Genomic DNA, 23,113 nt, shown 5'->3' on the forward strand with positions numbered 1-23,113 from the left:
TATCATTATTTTTTAATGATTTGTTACCAAAAGAATGTAGTGATTCCCACATAATACGCACCTCAACTGATCTGGACAACGAGCACTCGTGGTTAAAATATAAATAGGAAAAAGGGCGTTTGTTTGTTATGTTTTTTTTTGTAGGTTGCACCTGAAAATGCAGCATTAGGCCGTGAAACCGGTTGTGTTTTAATAAACAACAGTTTTTCCTAACATCATGCCTTTCAACAGCTGCGGTTACCCAGAATAGAAAATAGTTTGTGAATTCAGTTTAGTGCGAAAGTTATCCTGGCCACAAAAGCCAATTATAAATGCCATACAACTTTGTCACGAGAGATGTAGTCATATTGTTTGTTATGGCGTCGACAAATAGCTGCTCGCAGCACGAGCCCGCTTCTATGCTGCTCATAACCAGAATTTAGCCTTCGACAAATACACCAGGTTTTCCCATCCGTGCCGTTTCTACAAGGACTGGGAAATATATCGGCTGCAGCCTTGCTGGAAGAATCCACCCGGGGTTTATTTTACTCCTCTTGAATATGAATTGTCTCTTAAAGCATTGTACTGCATGATTGGGAATTCGTAATGATTTTGCCCGCATCTCGTCGTCGTGCGGTAGCGTTCTCGCTTCCCACGCCCGGGTTCCCGGGTTCGATTCCCGGTGGGGTCAGGGATTTTCTCTGCCTCGTGATGGCTGGGTGTTGTGTGCTGTCCTTAGGTTAGTTAGGTTTAAGTAGTTCTAAGTTCTAGGGGACTGATGACCATAGATGTCAAGTCCCATAGTGCTCAGAGCCATTTGAACCATTTTTTTGTAATGATTTCACCCTTCTACACATTCTTTTCATGTAGAGGACGTGCTTAAATAGAATTCTTTGATATTCCACACAGATCAAAAGTGTCTTTGCTTTGTCTTGCTACATGTAGATCTACATTCCGTACGGTGCGTGGCGGATGGTACTCTGTACCACTACTAGTCATTCCTTTTTCGTGTTCCACTCGCAAATAGAGCGAGCGAAAACCACTGCTCCGTGGCTCCGTATGAGCTCTAATTTCTCACATCTTGCATTTGTGGTCCTTACGCGAAATGTATGCTGGCGGCAGTAGAATTGCTCTGCAGCCAGCTTCAAATGTCTGTTATCTGAATTTTCTCGACAACGTTCCACGAAAAGAACGTCGGTTTCGCTCCGTGGAATCCCATTTGAGTTCCCAAAGCATCTACGTTATACCTGCATGTTTTCCGAACCTACCGGTATCAAATCTAGTAGCCCGCCTCTGAATTGCTTCTATGTCTTTACCTGTGTTGGTGTGGATCCCATACACTCGCACTATCGTCCTATATGCGGTCTCCGTTACAGATGAACCCCACTCTCCCATAATTCTCCCAAGTAACCGAAGTGGACCATTCACCTTCCCTACCACAATCCTCACATTCTCGTTCCATTTCATACCGCTTTGCAATGTCATACCCAGATATTTAAACAATGTGACTCTGTCGTATTCGAACATTGCAGGAGTGTTTTTCGTACATGTGTGCATTAACTTTCTTTTTTAATTTTTATAATAAGCTTCCATTCATCACACCAAATAGAAATTCTGTCCCGTTGATCCTGTATTCTTGTACAGCCACTCAACGACTATACTTCCCAGTATACTACAGGGCTATCAACACACAGTCGTACCTTGGTGCTCACCCTATCCGCGAGATCTTTTATGTATATAGAAAATAACAGCGGCCCTATCATACTTCCCTGGGGGCACTGCTGGCCATACCCTTGTCTTTGACGAACACTCGCCGTCGAGGACGACATGACTAGGTTCTGTACTTAAAAACTTCTTTAACTATCTGCAGTGGGGCACTGTGTCAAATGCTTTTCAGAAATTTAAAAATGTGGAATCTGCCTGTTGCCCTTCATCTATACATTGCAGTACATCGCACCACCACATGAAGTTATTTCTATCAGTTGTTTTTATAAGGGCAACTAGTCTCACTTTGACTCTCATGACAAAGTTGACACACTCTCTAGCATCATTGAATTGAGTCCGGTTGATACTTGCTGATCCTCAGGAAAGTTTTGACCTGTCCGCTGACCAGATGTTCAAAACATCAGTTGTCTGCTACGTGAATACAAACGTCTAAGATTGTACGGAGACAGAGCAGGTGTTTTTTTATCTATGATGGAATTAATTTATTGCCAACTTAAATGTGTTAGTCAAGCTCGTTCGTAAGTCCGGATGGCTCCTCCAATTCGTTAACAACCCAACCCAAATCAGTGCTGCCTTCAACAAGTAACGCGCGTGTAATACCTTACCATGAGAAATGTTCTTCTAAATCCACTTTCAGTTGCCCTTTGCACATGTACTATGCATTAGAGGAACCGCAGTTGTGACTGCTCATTCTCTCTTTGCATTTAACTTTTATTCCTTTTCCAAGTTAGACATTAATGTACGTTTATTTTAATTAAAGTCGTAGACAGAAGTAACAATATGAAAAAAAAGTGTTTCCTGTTCCATTTTCCGACGTGGCAGGGTGAGACATAGTGGGTTATTCATAGGGACTTCCAGGTTTTCAGAAGACTGTGCAAAAATTCAAGACGTACAGAAACCACACATACATCAGTGGACAGAGCGTCTCTACATGTTTGTAACTTATATTACAGGTTCTCAATATGGGCACCGTTTGTGATGTGACAAACGACAATGAGTGCGTGCTGCTCATTGACAGGAATTGTCCCGGGGAGGCGTGACAGCTTTCCGCATAGCGCAATCTAGAGGTGAAGTTCGTAATTACAAGAATTCTGCAAACTATTAGCTGGCCTCCCTTTGCCAGAGGGACATTGGTACGTAGCAATTTAATGCAACAAAATTTCCTCTAGTTCTCTGATAGCCTAACATGACACACTTACGACCCAGTGGTAGACAAAGAGCTAAATCAGCCATTTGTCTGGGGCAAATATCACCTCTGAAATCGGAACTCCTATAATACTATCAATTTTAGATCGCGCAGCCAGAAAAGGTTCTTGCCAGTTAATGTGGGCTTCGCGGGTGTTACGGGCATGTGCCACGGTCAGTAACGTAACTTGATTTTGTTCACGTTTCTGTGACGACGCCTCAGGGTCAGCTGCTTAGACGACTATTGTTTCACTAGCAACCTCTCGCGCTTAGCAGTTCAAAGCTGGCAACAGCACTGTTAACTTATCACAGAACTTCCGACTCTGCTTCGTTTCAGGGAAAGTCAGTGGCCGCTCCAAACTCGCTGTGTATATTCGATAATAACATTGAAAGTGTTAAACAGGTGCCAATTGTTTGTCTTTCTTCTCATTTTTTCTCAGAAGTGAACGGAAAGTACAATTCCTCGAGCTTCATATAGCAGCTAAGTATTTAAATTACATAATTTCGTTTTAGCCATTCGTATATTTTTGAACATCATTCTGTGCAGTTATGCTTTGTAAGTTTTGTAGTAGCGTGATTTAATAAATTTTAATCATTAAATTAATGGTTCAAATGTCTCTGAGCACTATGGGACTTAACATCTATGGTCATCAGTCCCCTAGAACTTAGAACTGCTTAAACCTAACTAACTTAAGGACATCACACAACACCCAGTCATCACGAGGCAGAGAAAATCCCTGACTCCGCCGGGAATCGAACCCGGGAACCCGGGCGTGGGAAGCGAGAACGCTACCGCACGACCACGAGCTGCGGACTTATTAAATGAAATTAGTTTCTTGGAGCTGATGACACCACTCAGAAGCACAACACGCTAACATAGTCCATGTCATTACGCTTTAGCTCACGATTCTTGAATGCATGTGGCTATCTAAAATAGTTTCATAAACTGTACTAGTTGGCTTCCCTTGCATTTTGGGCATAGAGCGTACTGAAAAGCACGATATGATTGCCCAAACGAAACGTAGCATTCGCCGCACTTTGTAACTGGGACTTGAGGTACACCATATGTTAACGCTTCCATTCAGTAGGGAGCTGAACTATTCTCGTAGGGCTACATTTTCATGTTTTCATTGATTTGGTAAAAGGGAAAAGCAAAAGACAGCATCAGTGCCATACAGATTAGTCACAAAACAAGTTCCGCCAATGAGATGCGTATACCAGAGTGTTCGTGTTAATACATTCAATTCCTGTAATGTCTAACACTGCAGTTTCTTCTAGGGGAAACCTGTGAAGATCATTAGTAATAATTTAGCGTGCCGCAACGACCGGGCGCAAGACTTCTAAGGAGGCACTTGCGTATCCCTAATCTGCCCCAGTTGTCCAACAGGGAAAAGGGAACCTATATAATAACGTGGAAGTTGAACCACGTATCAATCCTCACGACTCCATACGCCCTTTAGAGTTGAAGGCTAGAAAAAAAGGCAAACAAAAATTTCAGTGGTCCGCCGGGATTCAATCCCGCGACTTTCCGGTTTCCAGGCACGCACGTTACCTCTAGATCACCAGGCCCTTCAGTTTATAAGTAATTAATGTTACTAGTCAGATGATGTGCCACATCACAACAATCATTCGAGTAGCATTGTAGCGAATTCGTAAACCATAACTTATCCCACCGGCTCACTTTCAGTACATCATCAGTGCCGAAACAAAAAACTGCCCCGACTTCGTCTTTGTTTCATCGCTGTAACTTCTTTTAATTACTGCTACATTACCATTCATGAAACTTGCAACTCCAAGGAAAAACTGCCTGAATAAATCCAGCTTCTGTGAAATTGTAGAACCGGCAAAAAGTTGTTAAACATTAGAAATCTAGCATACACGTGAACCTAACAGCTACCATTTGATGTGTGATAGCAAAGGTAAGTGCTACGCCAAGTTCAGAGAATGAAGAACCATCAAAGAAGTATTAACTTGAAAGCAAGTGCTAATAAAAGCGTCAATAAGCACAATATCAATTCATCCCGGGACATATCGTCTCCTACTGGGCACGATACTACTGCTGCACTAGGTTCCCCCAGGGGCTCACAGCTCGTTTACGAGTACTTGGGCGGTGAGCATGGGGCCGAAGCCACTGCACTATTTCTTCCTTTCCTGTGCTCGAATCATACTCTCTGACAGTAACTTTTTCACGTCTTATTCTTTAGAACAGATTCTCTGCTGACAACGTAGCTCTCTCGTAGGATGTCGATTATTAGTTTTCTCCCTTTGTTCCCTTTATTTTACATCGGTTGATTTAAGTTCGGCTCCTAAATTTGTGTTTGACCACGTTTCTGAAATTTTACGGGCTGTGGGCCATGTTGGGACGTTGCCCAATACCCAGCATGGTAGGCACTCCATGTGGGGTCGGCAATTGCCCGTTCGGTGGTAACCCCCTGACCAAGCAAAGATCGCACTGTTGACGTTGGAGCTGTCACCGCCTCGCGCTTGCCGACGAGTAGCTGTCTGTCCGTTTGAAGGTACCCGGCACTGGTCATCAACCAGCTGACCTTCGCCCTGGACGGGTGACGCTAATGGGGGGAGCCCTCGTTCGGACTAGGTGTCAGAAAGAGACTAAAGTTACCAGTCGGTGGCCGCGAGTTCCCAGCAGTCTCTCCAAACAGACGGCATTTCAGTGCCAATCGTTAGGACTCCAGTAACTTCCCCTCCTTGGCCACACCAAGGGAGGAAAACAAAACAAAGCCACTTGGAGACTGTTATTCGTCTCAGTTCCTGGTTTGCACTCGAACATATGGATGGGCCTTTCTCTCTATTAAATCAATGTTCTTCGTGGAAAATGTTGAAATCATATTTGAGGAAATCTCTTCCCTCAGCAAATTGAGGAGCTCCATCTTAATTAAAACAGTAACTCTCTTGTGAATAGCTTGGTGATGTAGCTGTTCGTAACACTCCATAAGAACCTAAACTTGGTACACTGATTAATTTTTCATCGGGACCTATACTACAGATGGATTAGAAACTACGCGAGCTCTTGGAGAGACAAAGCAACCACTTTGTACAACGTACACGTATAGGTCCGCCAGACAATAAGTTAGATACCTGTGCATTCATCCGCGCTTCCAGAGAAGGTCAAGATCATGTGCGTTACCACTGTGATGTGAAACGAATTTCCCCACCCCGAAGCGGTGTTTTAAATTCCAGCAGTTGGGACTTAAGTCTTAGCGGTCTACGTACGACCCAATTTGTGGGGACTGTAGTCGACCACTTTACGAAAATACTCCATGTTCGCAAGAACCTTTTTGTGTCAGTTGCCAGAACGACCACCTTCCTCCATCCCCAAAGTGTGCTAATCTACCCAAGGAATGGAAAATACAGGAACTGAAGGCCCCAGAAAGCCTCTCATATTTGGAAGCTTTGAAGAAATATGATGTTTTGTATACATTCTTAGTAATATCGACATTTGTCACTGCCAGATGTATCCAGATGTGTCCACTCCCTCGACGTCATCAGGCAGAAGCGCGAGTTAACTTGGCCATAGGCGATGGAACACCCTCCCCTCTCGTGTTTCCGGAACTATCCCCCGCATCTGGCGGGGCACCAGAATCTTCCTCCGACGTCTGTCGGTGATACGGTTCTCTCTCGTGAACTCTGTCCCAGAAATCCACAAATTATTAGCAAGACAGCAACCAGTGGCTTAAGGAGCCACGGATTGTGTGTCCCAGGGCAGCTCGATGTTCTTCCGTTCCCACACCCACAGCGTAGAACAAAAATCTCGACCACCAAAAGTTGTGAAAGAGTAGAAGAAATCTAGAGAAAAGGCTACTCCGGTGACCCTAGAGGCGTCAGATATCCCGTTATACTCCAAGCAGACGTTCGTTAATGTTGTTCTGCCCGCACTGGCGACAGTGATCCTGGAGGATGAACTGTCCTTCTGGCCCCTTCACGTCTAACAAGCGTACTCTCAGCGTGATGACCCAAGGGGACACCAATGGATACTGCCAGAACTGCAACTAATTTCCTCTTGTCCTGTAATTTGTGTTGCGCTCCAAGAAACACTCTTCACTGATGACCACTGTCAAACTGTTCGAGGTTACCATGCACTCTTGTCAAAATGGTATTGGCCTGGATTGAGCTTCTGGTGGGGTCTGTAGATTGGATTGCACATATGTTATCGGGTGGATTCCACGCAATATCACATTGGAAGTAATAGCAGTGCGAGTGCATGCAATCCCAGACCCAAGCTATCACCATTTTGCAACCTTTATTTACTTCCAAGCAAGACACTTCCTTATGATGACCACCTTATCCCAACAGCTCTTCCCACCTCTTCACCTACTTGGGTATTTCAGTGCACGCCACGCCATGTGGGAAGTACCAGTTCGTCTGGTAGGGGGCTTCTCATCGGCCAACTTCTTTCCAATTTGACCTGCGTCTCCTCAGTGACGGTACTCCTACTCATTTCAGTGTCGCCCATGGCACCTTTTCGGCTATTGACCCTAGTATCTCTTCCCTCAATCTCGTGGATTCGCTGCGATAGTCGTTAGTCGTTACACGACGATCTTTTTGACAGTGAGCACTTTTCAGTGATGCTGTCATTTCCCCGTGATCGCCCGACAAACGACTTGTTGTGCTGGAATCTTTGAAGAGCCAACTGGCAATTGTATGCATCTATCGTACTTTTGCCCCGTCTCTGTCTGATTGCATCGAGAAGGTTGTGGTAGATGTCTCCTGCGCCACTGGATGATATCTCGCTTTGTATGGGCCCACTCCACCGTAACTGGTACCATGAACGGACCAAAGACGTTGCAACAGGCATTCAGGGTCGTCGAAGGTTCATGCAACGTCTCAAGCTATGTTCTTCAGAGACCAACCTCGGGATGTTCTTCAGAGACCAACCTAATTAATTCTAACTGGTTTCGTGCTAAGGCTAGCTTCTTAATTAAACACAGTAAGAAGGAATAGTGGGGGCACAATATCTCCTCCTTGGGAACATATGCCTGTTCATACCAGTGCTAAGCTCGGCAGTCTGATGGACGACCAAACATCAACAACTGTCCTGAGTTCTTCTTCTTCTTCTCCTCCTCCTTGTACCCAGGGCCTTTTACCCGTTCCGATCTCTTTAATCTTCTTTGGTCGAACAAGGTCTTTTCTGCCTCTTGGTATGTAGAATCTTTCCAGTCTGGGTAGTCAATATTCCTCCATCTTGCTTTTACGATTTTTCCTATAGTCAGTTATTTTGTCATTCGGGACAACGATATTCAGCTTCTGACGGATACACTCGTTCTTTATTCTGTCCTCTTTTGTACCTCTCTTAACTGATTTTAAAAATCTCATTTCTGCTGCTGGTATTTGTAGTTGCTCTTTTCTTACTGTTACCCATGCTCAGCTACCATACATTTAACTGCAGACTGCCATTGTTCTACAAAACTCTATTGAGGTTTCTTTATTAATGTTTTTCTTATTGTTTCACATATTAGTTCGCACTTAGTCAGCTTTTCCTTAAATTCAACGCTTTTATCATATGTAACAGCGTAGGTACTTAAAACGACTTATTTGCTGTATTATTTTTCTATCAGTGACATAGTTCTCATAGGATGTTCATGATAATATGTCTAAAAATGCGTCGGCGTTTGCCGAACATCTCGCGACCCACTTTGCGACTGCCTGGGCGTCTTCTTCTTACCTTTCCAAAGTATGAATGACAGGTGGAAGCCATCCCTCCCTTCCCTGCCCCCACTCCCCATCCTTTAGCCCCCGTCACCATGAGTTATATAATGAACCTTTCACTGACTGGTAACTACACTCATTATCGGAAAAAACGGAACACCTTGAACGACTAGAGAGAGGACGTTCACATTCACAGAACATGTACATTAGTATGTTCCGCAGAAACGATTAGCATTTGAAGCACGTCGGCCTTCGGGTTCAATCATCGATATATCGCGGCGCAACACCACCTACCACTAAAATGTGCCTGCGGCCGTCATTGTCGCTATGAACGTAAGGTAATGGATCAATGTAACTTGAGCAGAAATGCAGGATGCCTCGCAGACGTATGCGCGAACAGTACCATAAAATCAGTGAGTTTGAAAGGGGCACATTGTATATGCGACAAATATATGTAACGTATGTGCAACCAATTCCGCAGCTACAGCCCAATATTGCCTATGTTCGTCTGTGAAAATGGACTCGATAAGCAATCTGGGCTATCAGTAAGCGGAATCCAACCTGCATAACACTGTGTGGGTGTTGGCTGAGTGTCAGTTTCACTGTCATTTAAGTCCTGAACGATCGCTACACGAAAAACTTAAAACTCACATTTAGATAAGCTATCTGACTGAGTATTTGATTATGAAAAACTAAAGGATGAAATGAACCTGTAGCAATGCATACCTAAGCTGTTTTACTGCCTTTTTGAGAAGAATTTTCAAGTGATACAGAATTTGACGTGTGCAACGGAATTTACTGGAGTACATGGCATTTTGTGGTGTGTCAGTGTCTCTTGTTTTGGCCCTAAGTTTTGCCCTCACCTCTTTAGATGACTGCCTTTTTCCATGTGGTTTACAGCAATTCGCAGCAGCATACAGCAGCAGCGGCTAAAGCTTATTGTTACGAAGAATAAATTTAATAAAAGGAGTTTGCATGGGTCGTGTTAGATACTAAATAACTTGTGAGAAGGGATTTCATGAATTAAGTCTATTTAAAATTTTAGAATCATCGTGACCAATAATAGATAATGACAATGGCATAGTTATCATTAATGGCTGAGTGCCAGATTAACAAATTATTTCAGTTTCAAACTTACATTAACATTGAATAACCACAGCATATTATTAATATGTGGAGAATAATTATTATTATTTGGAGGATGAGGCTTCTTTAACTAACAAGCAAAACATTGGATTATTGCAAACGCGGTCTAACAATCACGAGACTAACCCTGCAGTTGCTTTTGCACTATGCTTGTGAATTTTACCTTGAATTCCATCTTCAAGCGTAGTTAAGCCATCTAAATTTCTCCTGGCTATGTAAATGAAATCAGGCCTTTGAGTGTGGTAAGATCTGCCATGAACGACGTCAGGGCAGCATGACACGTCTTCTGTCTACGAGTTTTCGACCGACACTACTACTTCCATTCTCGCAGGCAGACCTCGTCTCCCAACAAAGAATCGCGCTCCCATGTTTCGCCCCCAAATTGTTACTGTCGGTATGTGAGTGCTTGCACACTGCAAAAGTGTTGTTGGATGTATTGTTTTCAGTGTAATGGAGAGTTCTGGCACACTCCTTACAACATAATTGGCATGAGAGAATGCGATGCATCCATCCGGGAAACTGCTGTTCGTGTGGGACGAAGTGGGACGGGTGTGCGCTGGATGGTTCACGGAAGGCCGTAGTACATGAATAGATGGGTCAGGTCGCACCACCCAGACTCCCCCCCCCCCCCCCCCCCCGAGAATATCAACACCTCGAGTAGATCTTCGTCTTCTTCGGCTCTGGCGCAACAGTGTAAAACATCACACATTATCAGGGGTGACAGTCTATCGCCGTTTATTACCGCATGAGCTACGTGCGCGTCATCCACTTCTCCGCCTGCCATTGACGAAAGTGCAGAAACATGCTAGACGACTATGGTGTATGGAACGATGTCACTGAAGGCAGAAATGGCATCAAACAGTGTTTTCGGACGAATCCAGTTTCTATTTGTTTGAAAATGATTGCCGCAGACAGAGGAGCGGCATCACAACGACTTCATTCACAAGACATACAGCGCCAACTCAAAGCCTTATAGTTTGGTGTGCTATTGGGTACAAACACAAATCACAGTTTGTGCAAGTCGAGATGTCTGTGACCAGTGTGACCCACGTGAATGACATTCTGCGCCCCTTATCCATACCCTTCGGCACAGCGCCCCAGACGCCATTTTTCATCAAGACAAAGAACGACCACGTGTTGCTGCACGAACACGTGCCTCTTTTGTGTCACAGGAGGTCAGCCTTTCGCCCTGGCCTGCCAGATCAACAAACTTGTCGCCAATCGAAAATGCATGGGATTGGTGAAGCGACGTGTGTACCGTTGTGACCCAATGCCACCCACCACAGATGAACTTTGGAATTAGGTGAGAGCAGGGTGGATGGTTATACCACAGGACGCTATTCGCGCCTTATACGCGTCGATGCCATCACGCATAGAACAAGTTATTAGCGCCAATGGTGGACCCTATGCATACTAGTCAACAGGACGCATGCCGTACTGAGGTGACTGAAATGCTAATTTTTCTCCAGAACATACTAATGAACACGCCCTGGAAATATGAACATCATAACTCCAGTCGTTCAAGGTGTTCTGTTTTTTTTTCTGAGCATGAGTGTATTTTAGGCAAAACGACCTTGATATGAGTCATGTAAGACGATGGCTGCACCATACTCATCAACTAAAGACTACCTGCATGCAAAAGCTTAATGGTCTCTGTTTTCTTGCCCACAGCTCTTGGTGAGCGGATTGTGCTAATATGCTCCATATTTACTGGGCCCTGGTCTCATTCCAGGTGGACTATGGTTGCCGGGTTTACGGGTCAGCAGCACATTCAGCTCTGAAATCGTTGGACCCAGTCCATCATTGGGAGAATAAGACTGTCCATTGGCTTCTTCCAAACAAGTCCCACAGACAGTCTCCTTGCCGAAGCAGGAATCTTCCCTCTTTAGTTCCGATGGTATCAACTCATGCTCACTATTCAATCACCATCCAACAATTTCCTAATCATCCAAAATAGCAAATGCTTTCTGCATTGAGGTGTGTCGACTCCCTGACACCCGCCCTTGTGCAGGATAACCAGTTTAAGTGTGCCATGAGACCCTCTGCCCGGACCGCCGCCTAACCTCCTTGAGAAGGTGTACTCGGGGATTTTTTCCCCCTCCCTCCTCCCATCTTGGGTAGTACTCATTTCACGCATTAGTACCGACCTATTTCAAGGACTTAAAGTTTGAGTTGCCCCGATGACCTTTCAGAGTCCGTTTCTCTCAGTTCTTCAGGACTTTAAGGGTGCTACTGTCTTTTACATCGACCGGTCTAAAACCATGAATAGGACAGGATATGCTTTTACATTTCCCGCCAGTCAGGAACAGCATTTGTTGCCAGGAACACAGAGCGTTTTTAGTTGGAGCTGGATGTTACTCTTGTCACCCTGTGATATCTGCTATTCATTATCTTCTCTCTGATCACAGTCGTACTTTATGTCTGTCCGTCTGTCTGTCTGTTGTTCAGAAGTCTCTCTCTGGGTCCCACGCCATGTGGGTATCCCAGGGAATGAATTGAACGACTGTTTGGCTGGAGAAGCGCTTACTCGCTCGACATTCTTTTTGACGATTCCAAATGCAGACTGCAGATTGCAAATAAGATCTCTCTTGAAACCACCTGCCAGACCAGGATTCGAACCTCGGATCTATGTCTTCTGTGAACAAGCTCTTGACCGACTGATCTATCTAAGCGCGACTCACGACCCATCCCTCCCCGTTCCCCCACATGTACTTCTGCCAGTACCTCATCTTCAACCTTCCAAACTTGGAGAAGTGTGCCTGCATACTTGTGGGACTAACCCTCCTGGAAGGCAAAAAGTCCTGGTCTGGCATACAGCTTTAATCTACCAGGAAGTTTCTCATCAGCTCACTCTCTGGTATAGGAATAAAGTTCATTCTGGAAGAGCTCTCTTCAGTGAGAGTTGAAACAGCATGTAATGGGCTACTGCCGTCTCTAATAAACCCAGCAATATGAAGAACAGGTGTATAACGCTCCTCGTTTCATTCCATCCGTAACGAATATGCCGATGAGGGGGACCCCGTCGCATGAAGAATACCAGGCTATACCCGCCTCGTCCTACCACGTACTGACCTGATTATTTCTTCCTTTATTTCGTTACAGTCGGTCCAATCGATGTCCATTATGTTTATAGCCTTCTCACTTTTGCTATTACTAATCTCCGGCTAGGAGGCATTCTTTACTTTGTAACAGTCGTCGCCCTTAATCACGTTGGCGGAGTCGGATGATGGTGGGGATTCTCTCGCCACAGCTGAGCCCTGGGACATCTCCAGATCTACATACTTCGAAAGTTCGGTCAGATTTCTAGCTGATATCGCTAACTCCAAATGAACTACCTCTTTATCGAGTGGCTGATGACCCCGCTGTTCAATCCCTTAACCAACCAATATACAGCATAACATGAGAGTGATCTTTTTCCTTGGCCTCAGTGTACCGTACAGGATCTTCCACAATATGGGCTCTATGTTTGAGCATTGTGTCGGTTGTGAACCTTTTGTGTCGGCACTTTGAGGGTATATGTTAGTAGCAAAACTGGTCCATTGAGTCGGCTTTCATTGTACAGCAACTACACATTGCATTGTGTATATGAACACCGTCGCTTCATGCAGAGTACTAAAATGTAATGAGAGTCTCATTTCAACCTCTCATGTTGTGAAGTCAGGTACGTGTTAGACGGTACCTTGGTAAACACAGACTGGCAGGTTGTTTTCTTGAGCGGCATAGAGAACAAATGTGAAATTTAAAGATTTTACGCGACGTTTGATTCTCCATCCGATCTTGATCTCTTGAGGCCAATAATGAACAATCATCACTACATGACGATGGTTTAAATGCCCGAGTAACGTGGAGTAATGTGCAAGTTATCGGGTGATCAAAAAGTCAGTATAAATTTGAAAACTGAATAAATCACGGAATAATGTAGATACAGAGGTACAAATTGACATACATGCTTGGAATGACATGGGATTTTATTAGAACTAACAAAATACAAAAGTTCAAATAATGTCCGACATATGGTGCTTCATCTGATCAGAATAGCAATAATTAGCATAACAAAGTAAGACAAATCAAAGATGATGTTCTTTACAGTAAATGCTCAGTATGTCCAGCATCATTCTTCAACAATAGCTGTAGTCGAGGAATAATGTTGTGAACAGCACTGTAAAGCATGTCCGGAGTTCATGGTGAGGCATTGGCGTCGGATGTTGTCTTTCAGCGTCCCTAGAGATGTCGGTCGACGACGATACACTCGCGATTTCAGGTAACCCAAAGCCAATAATCGCACAGACTGAGGTCTGGGGACCTGGGAGGCCAAGCATGACGAAAGTGGCGGCTGAGCACACGATCATCACCAAACGACGCGCGCAAGAGATCTTTCACGCGTCTAGTAACATGGGGTGGAGCGCCATCCTGCATAAACATCGTACGTTCAGCAGATGTTTATCAGCCAGGCTGGGGATGATGCGATTCTGTAACATATCGGCGTACCTCTCATCCGTCACGGTAGCAGTTACAAAACCATAATCACGCATTTCCTCGAAGAAAAAAGGCCCGATAACGGTAGATGTGGTAAATCCAACCCATACCGTGACTTTCTCGTCGTGTAATGGAGTTTTCACGACAGTTCTAGGATTTTCGGTAGCCCAAATTCTGCAGTTGTGGGTGTTGACAGACCCTCGGAGCGTGAAATGAGCTTCGTCGGTCCACAACACGTTACTCAACCAATTGTCATCTTCCGCCATCTTTTGAAACGCCCAGACCGCAAATGCCCTCCGCTTCACTAAATCGCCAGGTAACAGTTCATAATGCCGATGGATTTTGTACGGATAGCATCGGAGGGTACGCCCAAGTGCCAATCGAACAGTAGTGTATGGAATACCGGTGTGGCCGGCCGCGGTGGCCGAGCGGTTCTAAGCACTTCAGTTCGGAACCGCGCGACTGATACGGTCGCAGGTTCGAATCCTGCCTCGGGCATGGATGTGTGTGATGTCTTTAGGTTTAAGTAGTTCTAAGTCTAGGGGACTGATGACCTCAGATGTTAAGTCCCATAGTGCTCAGAACCATTTGAACCATTTTTTTGAATACCGGTGTGACGTGCGACTGCACGAGCGCTGACTTCGAACCCGCTACAGTCTCCATTTTTTCCTGAACTGTCTCAGCAGCATTACGCCTTGTGCTCGGTCGGCCACTACGGGGTCTATCGTCTAAACAACCCGTGGCTTCGAACTTCGAAATCATTCTCGCCACAGCTGCTTTTGTCAACGGACCTTTACCCGTTCGAATTCCCTTCCTATGGCGATAGGATCGTAACGCTGAACTAGCACATTCCCCATTCTGATAATACAGCTGCACCAAAAGCGCCTTTTCAGGTAACGTCAACATGCTGCGACTGCTGGCGCATCAGATTCTCTCCCATTACAGCTCCTTTTATACACAATTGTCATGCGCAGTCACTAACGTTTTGCTGTCCAGCGCCATCTGTCGGACATTTTGTGAACTTTTTTTTTTTTTTTTTTTTTTTCCTAATATAACCCCATGTCATTCCAAGCGTGTGACAATTTTTACCTCTCTATCTACATTATTCCGTGGTTTAAGTTTTCAAATTTATACTGACTTTTTGATCACTCGGTGTATTGAAAGGACGACAAGTATCATTATTTACATTAATGTTTAGCTGACAGTCACGCATCGAATATGTTGGTTGCGTTCTCCAGCAACAATGGGTGATGCTTTGGAAACTTGTATCCATGCGACATGGAAGCAGAATTCCGCAGAAAAACATCCAAGCTCGTTTTGATTACGTGCCACCGCGTTAATTAGTTCTGACTGTGGTACACTGCGTTATGAATTTTCGGATTAAAAAATCAATTACAGTTCTGTAACATTGATCATTTGTATATTGTCATGCACATATGGTCTTATTTACGTTAGTTGGCATTTGACTTCTGTCGGTCAAAGTTACGACGTTGTCACGACAAATCTTTTGTGTCTCCATCTCGTGCAAAAATCACGCCAAAACTCAGAACTGAACGTACAGTTCGGATCTCTGTAGTGTCTCCCTTATGCTCCTCTTTCGACAAATTTCATCACAAATTGTAAGGTGCGCGAAACTAAACCTGTTGTGACGACTCACGTAGAACTGGCGGGCACAAATGTTTTGCGTAGCGGAAGTGGCAACATTGTGATAGCCAACAATGCAAGGCTCCCATTGGTGTCTCGGTGTTGCATGCTTCACTTGCTGCAGCCCGCAGAAAGGCGTAGTAAGGGACTGCAATATACGTTGCTTCTTTGGACGTGATGGTGACTAACGCCGTAGAAGCAACAGGCACGCGTTCGGAAGAGAGTGGCATGTAGTCTCGCGCCCTTGACTTAACCTGCGGCAGGGTTAGGCGCGTGACTCGTGAGTCAGCCAGTCCATAGCTGGAGAACTAGCGTTATTTCCGCCGCTCGGCACGATGCTTTCCGGAACAGAGGTGACGCAGGCTGCGGCGCCGGAACATGAGTCAACTGGTCGAGGCAGGCGTGGCTCGGCGCGGAGGCCGATTCATTCATTCATGAGTTCTGTTGTCAGCCGGCCGGCATTCCAGGGGACGGACGAACGCACAATGCGTCGGCTCTCGCTTTCAATGAGCCGTGGGCGGGGGCTGCACTGGCGCCGCAGCGCTGCGCTGCGTCATACAAACCCACCTGCCCTGCGACACTCGGGCCAGTACGCTCTTCCTCGTCGGACTGTGCGCTTCTTGCTGTGGACCGAAACCAGTGTGGGACTAGCGCGTGTGACGATTTAGTTGACTCGGCTGCATGCTTTCGCTACAGCATTCTGTCTCTACCTGTACATCGAAACTGTGCAAGTGTACGTCCTCTTCGCCATTTTGAATTATCTGTTTAACTTGAAGTTAGCCAGACTGTTGCATCAGTAATATTGCTGCTGGACTTTGTTCTCTGAAAACAACTTTTCAAGGTGACGTTGTATAATTATGTATTCAGTTCGCTGTTACATGTTTTGATTAGTGGTGTCATGAAGAGTGGTTGAGCACAGTAAAAAGTATTTTCGTCACAAGCTGTACGTGATACACGTTCGCACGACACGAGAATTAAATATGCCGTTCAAAATAGGTGACAGCTGTTCTTGTCGTGGTTGTATGAAAGTACTGTGAAGTTTAGTGATTGACTTAAATGATGTCAGCAGCAACTGTATTGAGCACACGGTTTTTTACGTATCCTTCAGCCCAGCTCCTTGTTGAGTTTTGGTTTGCACTTTTGTGACTGTAGAACTCTGTTGAACCACACCTTTTTAAGGTTTATTACTGGCATGTTCGCTGTTAATAGGTATTATGTGTCAAAATTCCAAATCATAATACATGTTTATCGAAATTTTCTTCTGTATTTTCTGTGGTAGTACTCTGTACTTAAGTGGTGACAGTGGTACGTATAATTTTCTCGCTGGCACCATTCTGTAGACGTCTTAATCTTCCTCGTGTCGGAAGAAAGTGTGTTGTGTTTTGATACCTGACTCTTGGTATGGTTCTTATTAGTGGACACACAGACCCGTGTGCAATTGGTCGGCCGCGGTACGACGAGGTATTGGGAGCAGACGGCGTAGCTCTCTTTTTCTAGAACTGGCTCTCCGCCGCGACGGGCCGCCGCCGGTTATTCATAGTACCTACCGTTCGGCAGCGTCGTTAAAAAGCGCAGTCTCGCCAACCAGCCAACCAACCCAGAGAGGTGCCTCTTCTCGGAACGTTTACACTGTCAAAGAAAGGATGATCTCATTGGCGCGGCGATGTTCGCTCGCTCGCTCGCCTGGCCGGCGTCGAGCCATGCTCGTGCATTATCACGGCGTCGCTGGACTATGTTTAAATGAGCAAGTGAATCGGACTTGGTAATGCATCGATTCACATATAACGCACTGTGTTATACTGAACTCTTCTTGTGAAACTGCCACAAGTTTTTCTCTTTCCTATTTCTCAGGTAGTAAATTCGAAAAATAATAGATCAAATTCGGAAAGTAATAGAACCAGCTTTAGCGCTCACAATTAGAGTTGCAAGTCGAGTGTGATTGGAAGATCGTTCATAACGTTATTGCTCATATTCTCCACCCGATACCTCAGACATTGGTGCCTCTGAGTCGGTAAAAACAGTAGTGAGAATGATCGATCAATAGATTTGTGATGGGGAACAAAAATCGTAAAACAATTTTTAATTGTTGAAATAACATGCGTAATCTGATATCATTGTTTCAGAAGAAAAAAAGACAATTCTTGTAGGGAATTTGTCTATGGAATTAAAATTTATCTTAAGGTTTGCCGTGTTATAAAGTGACGTCTCAGGTATTGTGTATTCGCGTCACATGAAAGACAGAAAGAGAACACTTGCATTAAGCAGAGCGCTCGACCTTCTCCTGTACTTCGCCTCCGGAAGGATTCTTTTCGTTGTCCTGTTGTAGCCAGCGAACACGTATGTGCTCCACCCGATTCTCCATCCATGGCCGAAGTGACAGCGAACTATGGATGAAGGATAACAAGCAGATTCCACATTTCTATATTTCCGCAAAGCATTTGACACGGTATCCCGCGGCAGACTGTTAACGAAGATACAAGCGTAAGGAATAGGTCTCCTGATTTGTGACCGGTTCGAATACTTCCTAAGTAACATAACCTAGTATGTTGCCCTCGACGGCGAGAGTTCATCACAGACAAGGTTATAGCGAGGAGTGCCACAGGGAAAAGTGATAGGACCGCTATTATTTTCTGTATACATAAATCATCTGGCAGACAAAGTTGTCAGCAGTCTCAGCTTCTTTGCTGATGATGCTGTGGTGTACGGGGAGGTGTCGAGGTTGAGTGACAATAGGAGGTTATAAGATAACTTAGACACAATTTAGAGTTGGTGTAATGAATGACTGCTCGCTCTAATGTAGAAAAATGTAAGTTAATGCTGATGAGTAGAAAAAAAATCGTTAATATTGGGATACAGCATTATTAGTGTCCTGCTTGATACAATCACGTCGTTTAAATATCTAGGCGTAACGTTGCAAAGCTATATGATATGGAACGAACGTGTGAGTATTATGGTAGGGAAGGCGAATGGTCGACGTCGGTTTATTAGGAGTATTTTGGGGAAATGTGGTTCACCTGTAAAGGAGACAGCATAGGACGCTAGTGCGACATGTTGTTGAGTACTGTTCAACTGTTTTGTATCCGTAATAGATCGAATTAAAGGAAAACACTGAAAAAATTTAGAAGCGGGCTGCTAGATTTGTCACCGGTAGGTTCGAACAACATGCAAATATTACCGGGCTGCTAAGGGAGCTCAAATGGAAATCCCTGGAGGGAACGCGACGTTCTTTTCGAAACATTACTGGGAAAATTTAGAGAACCAGCATTTAAAGCCGACTGCAGAGCGATTCTGCTGCCGCCAACATACATTTCGCTCAAGGATCACGGAAATAAGATACAAGAAATAAAGGCTCTTAGGGAGGCATATAGATAGTCGTTTTTCCTCGCTCTATTTGGGTGCCGAACAGGAAACGAAATGACTGGTGCTTGGTACCTTCCGCCACGCACCGAACGGTAGCTTACGGAGTAGCTATGTAGATGCACCGCTTGCAGTATTCATCACTCACCACTTCTGATTCGAAGGGAAAATAACCTGTTGGCGGTGGAGGAAGGGAATCTTCAGAGACATCTACATCTATTTCAGTATTCCGCCAAGTCACCTGACAGTCGATGATGGAGGGTAATTCGGGTACTACTAACTGATTTCCCCCCCCCCCCCCCCCCCCATCCTCTGTTCCTTTCGCGAATGGCGCGTGGGAAGAATGATTGTTGATAAACCTCTGTATCAGCTCTTCAGCTCTAATTTCGCGAATTTTCTCGTCGTAGTCATCGTGCGAGTTGTATATGGGAGGAAACTAATATGTTATCCGACTCTTCCCAAAACTTATTCTCTCGGAATTTCATTAGTAAACTCCGTGACGTCTATTGCCCCTATAGACATTTCAAAGTTTACGCACAAAACCTCGTATTCTTCTGCCTGCAGAATCAGAAACAGGAAGCATTCGAAATGGGATGCTGTAAAAGAATGTTCAGAATTAACTGTACCGATAAAGTACGAAATGACGGAAGGATTAAAAAGAATAGGCGATGAAGCAAGTCTGTGTGAGACCCTTTGCAGAAGAAGGGACAGCTTGAGACAGCTTAATGGGATGTCTTGTACTACTACTACTAAGGCATCGACGCGCTGGAAGGAACAGTGGAGGGTCATGAATATTAGAATATGTAATGCGGACTATAGATTATAGATGTAATAATTACGTTGCGATTGAAATATCAGCACAAGATAGGAAAATATGAAGGGCAGCTTCCTACCAGCTGGACTGATAACTTAAAAATGGCGATCTAAAAAATGGACACTAATACCTTTGAAAGTTTCGCCTGCAATTCATTCAGCTGAGCTCAGTGTATGATTGAAATTTTCATTGCGCACGAGTTTTCGTTTTCGGTGACGTAAAAAATTACTTTGAAATCTAGTTTCTTTGACGTTTTCATCAGATAGCCTAGGAAATATACTTTACTCATGCGTAAATCTCGATCTAATTTTATCCGGTCACGATAAAAATATTACGTACATACGCAGTTGGTGCTTGTGCCACATTTAATTTGACCAAAAACAGTATTGACTCTTTTAGAGGCTTTTCTTGCATTTTTTAAATTCTTTGCTCTTACTCTCCTGGTCATTCACAAAGATGCTACTTGATTCTGCTTGGCATTGAAACGATCGTACGGCATTTATTGGCGGGGATATCCCCTACGGGGTTCGGGCGCCGTATTGCAAGTCTGTTTAGTTGACGCAACTTCGGCAACTTGCGTGTCAGTGATGATGAAAATGATAAGGACACACAACACCCAGTTCCCTGCCGGGAATCGAACCCAGGCCCCCTTGGGCATTAATATTGTGCTTTCATAGGTTTCCGTCATATACGTAGAGGGCGTCACACGTAATTACATAACCTTATTGTGTAGAAAGTCGTAAATTTCAGACTGGAGCCTAACATAGAATATTCGCTGTTTCGTAAATTGGGGCTATTTTAATGAGTAGTAAAGAAATATCGTCCGCTTTTGGCAGAAGATATCTCCTGAACGAAGGCCTATAAAAGTGAACGGCCTTAGGATGAGATAACTAGCACCTTAAATCACATCAGTATTCAGTCCATTCTCTAACCACCATCCCCGACCCTGCATCCTTTCCTTTTCAGAGGTTCTTTGCTAGCCGTGAAGTTAAAGTTCTGTGTGAAATAAACTGCCATATTCTCACACAGTTGGTATTTCCTTGTATTGTTCATAATCCAACATAAATTGTCTCTGAATAACACATTTATCCATATCGTCAATTGTATATTTATTGTGTATACTTGGCTGCTTTTACTTCGAAGTAAATATTCAGTTAACTCATCTCAGCATCGTGTCCTTTGTGCCGTAATTAACAAACTATCGACTTACGTAGCTTTAGTATTTCGCTTGCACGTTCCGTGAACTTTTCTGTTTACAATGCAAGGCGTTTTTCACAATCACTTTACATCTTCATATGCGTATATACTCTGCAAACCACTGTTCGTTGCATGGAGGAGGATACAGCCTGCTAATATTATCGATGTTCTTTCCTGTTCCATTCGCGGATGACTGATATGCCTCAGATCGCGCCCTAATCTCTCTTAACTTACTCTCATGAATTTTACGCACAGAACAGATGTTCGGACAGACACTATACCACACGCTCAACAGGAGCACCGTGCTTTGCTCGAGAAGCGTAGAAACAGATGTCCATTTCATTCCTCGCACGGATCAGCAGGTCCCTGTTTACTGAATCGACAGCTTCCTTCAACAGTTCGATTTCTCAGCTCTTGAAGAGTAGCTGCCATCGGTAGAACAAAGACTTCGTCTTTTATGTACCGCACAGAAAAAAATCGCCGGTTGTGAGGTCTGGTGACCTGGAAGGCGGAAGTAATGAAAAAGGTCCTGTTGTCCAACTCTTCCAGTCCGATGTTATAGCATGGTGTTATTAAGATAACGCCGCACCTCAAGGTGACAGTGACACTGGGCGCCGTTGTACATAAAAATTAAATCATTGGAATCTTCACTGCTACAAGTAAGGCTTCATATGCGGGAGTCGTTTCAGAACACGCCACACCGTTGTTTGAGGTAGTTGAAGTTTCTGGCCTCCCGTCTTGAGGACTTCGGAGGGCTCGTGTGAAAGTATCTCGGATACGCTCGATATTTCCATCAAAAGTACGTGGCCGACCAGTGCTCTTTCCTTCGCATATGCAACAGACGTCCAAGAATTTTATGTGCCAGTCGTAAATGTGTTTGAGCAGAGGCACCTACTTGGTGAATCGACGGCGGAATGTAATGGATTGACTTCGCGCAAATTGCAAGACACGAAGTGATTTGTCTTGTGATGTGGTCGCCATGTTGCTACAAATACACAACAGCGCACTTGTTGAAACTGTGAACCTCCGTTTAGCCACAGACATGCACAACGTATTTCCATCTTTCATAGTTTTTCCGTAATAATGAATTGAAATCTGTTCTGTATTTTTGAATCATCCGGTATAATGATCGCCAGGTTTTCTTCGAATACAGTTTCTCTAAATTTGCGCAGCACGGTTTCGGAGAGAACTGCGTGGTTATTTTGTCCAAAGATTCCGCTTTGTGATAGCCGAGCATTTCCGTTACTCTTTTATATGGTCTGTACCAACGTGGTACAGCCCATCTGTGAAATCGTTCGATGTCTGATGTCATGCCTCCTCGATGAGGACTCCAAAAAATCGAACGTTACCCTCGACTCGGTGACAGTAGTGTCCTGCTTGCACTTTCAAGTAATAACGCGCACCAGTTTGAACTAGAGCGTCGCTGTACCTAGTCACGTGGCTAATGGAGTTCCCACAGCTTCCGAGTTGATCCGCAGGGGACATAACTTGTTACGAGGAAGGCTGGAGATAGTTGTTTTCGTGCCGTCGTACGGTGGCGGCAAGCACGGCAGCAGTGTGGTAGTTGTGCGGGCCGGAGACTAGCCACCCTGCCGGGCCGGCGGCGCCCCCGCGCGCCGCGGCGCACTGGGAACGAGTTGCGGCGCCGAACAAATGAGCGGCTGCCTCCAACCCACGGGTGCCTCAGCCTCAGCGGCTGCGGCGTTCATCTCTCGCTGACCTGCAGCGGCAGACGAGTGAGCCGGCCCGTGCGCTGCCGTCGCGCCAAACCACCCACCGGCGCCTCAATTGCCCACCTCGCCTCACCTCACTTGACGCACTCGACTCGCAGGTGAGTGGGTGGTGCTGCCACAGCGCTCTTTCTCTCTCAAACCGTGCAAACTTAGCTCGGCGCGTGTTACGTACCTGGTCATCGTACGCAAATGC

The sequence above is a fragment of the Schistocerca americana genome, chromosome 3 (genome assembly GCF_021461395.2).
Source record: "Schistocerca americana isolate TAMUIC-IGC-003095 chromosome 3, iqSchAmer2.1, whole genome shotgun sequence".
Lineage (NCBI taxonomy): Eukaryota > Metazoa > Arthropoda > Insecta > Orthoptera > Acrididae > Schistocerca > Schistocerca americana.